This window comes from Hordeum vulgare, chromosome 2H (assembly GCF_904849725.1).
Source record: "Hordeum vulgare subsp. vulgare chromosome 2H, MorexV3_pseudomolecules_assembly, whole genome shotgun sequence".
NCBI classification, from domain to species: domain Eukaryota; kingdom Viridiplantae; phylum Streptophyta; class Magnoliopsida; order Poales; family Poaceae; genus Hordeum; species Hordeum vulgare.
The window spans coordinates 316,957,123-316,958,776 of record NC_058519.1 but is presented as its reverse complement, the minus strand read 5'-3'; positions in this window follow the sequence as shown (position 1 = coordinate 316,958,776).

Here is a 1,654-nt window from a genome sequence, read left to right as displayed (position 1 = left end):
TGAGATGCTATTTATTATTTTTTCATGATTTTATTCTTGCATGATATGACGAACTTTTCAACATGAATGCAGTGGAGTTTGAGGGTACTAGGCCCTGGTATTTTTCTTAACCATGTTAAGCTTGTAGTTTAGTAGGTTTCTTGCTGTAAAGTTGCTAATAAAATGTTGCTCATTCACATGCTCAAATAATTCAAAGTGTTAGAATATGTTATTTTTCTTGCCATGTTGTCTTGATGATTCCCATGATTATATTTTTCCTTTGTGGTTGGTCTAGTACCATGAAATGTAGTGTTTGTTTCCCTTTGTGAGATGGTGCATTCACCTATCAAATATGTTTTCAATCTTAGAGTTTCATACTTTCAAATGTGCTATGATGTTATAATCTGCTATAATTCTCTTATTGAAATTTGACTAAGTTGAGAGTCTGTAGTTATTTTCATGTCAGGTTTAAGGGATGCTACCATGCTTTCAAGGTAGTTTCAGCTCATGCTTAGTGCTAGTGTTTTGTAGTAGTTGTTGCCCTCTATCACTGTGTTAAATTTCATGCCATGAAACTTGTTGTAGAATAGAGTTTTATTGCTGTCAACATGCTACCAGATTAAAAACTACATGTGCAAACTGAGATTTTCACAAAGTCCTAATCTGTAATATTTCTTGCTATGTTGAGAGCTTGATTGCCATTGTTTCATGGACCTATAAGGTAGGTTGTTGTTAGTTAGATTTTGTTGTGATCTTTGATAGGTTATTGTTCATGTCTTTGTTGAAGCCATTGAGTGGCTGTAGCTACTAGTTTTCACATGAGCAAAGTGGGATGTTGTTGTTTGTGGACAGATTGTGTTGGGGATATTATCCCGTCGTATGACCCGCCTTAAGAGGCCGGGTCAAAACAATGGCGACTCAATGTTCATATTCAAGATGGGCCCTGACCTATGAAGCAGAAGGCACGAGGTGGTTGCCAACGAGAGCCGGTTGCGGCCCAAGACACGAAGATGGTGACTCTTGGCCTACCAGGGAGACGGATTGCCAGAGGTTTTATTGCTTAAGGAGCCTGGCGAGTTAGAGACATACTGGGTCACGAATGAGAGTGTGACTCAGCCTCTTGTAAACCTAGGGCCCCGACCTCGATAGAAAGGCGAGTCTGTAGGGTTGGTAGACTTAAGTTACAATCAACCGAGAGCTAGGTCAGGTGAAACCGCATCCTTGTATTCGATTTCCTCATCAATATGCATAGAGCACGACGTAGGCTTTTACCTCTATCAACAAGGCCGAACCTGGGTAAACTCGTCTCTCGTTCCCGATCAACCCCTTTGGGTCGCCACATAGTTGCGATGGCTTCACCATTAAGTCCTTCCACGAGGACATCTGCCGTGAAAAAATCACGGCAGTTGGTGCCCATCATGGGGCCTCCGCACGATGGAGTTGATTTATCAAAGGGAGCCCTTCTAGGGTTTGGGAGCAACGCGGTTTGTCTCATGACCAAGAGCCGCTGTGGAAAGTTCTACATCGACAAATCGAGCTGGGGCCCCAAGGCCGGTTCAATCGAATCAGGTTATCGGGTCCCCTTCGACAAGAATCACGTCTTCATCGACAAGGTCAGAACACCCGTCCCCGAGCTGGACATCCACACCTACATCCTCAAGTCGGCTCGGTTCTC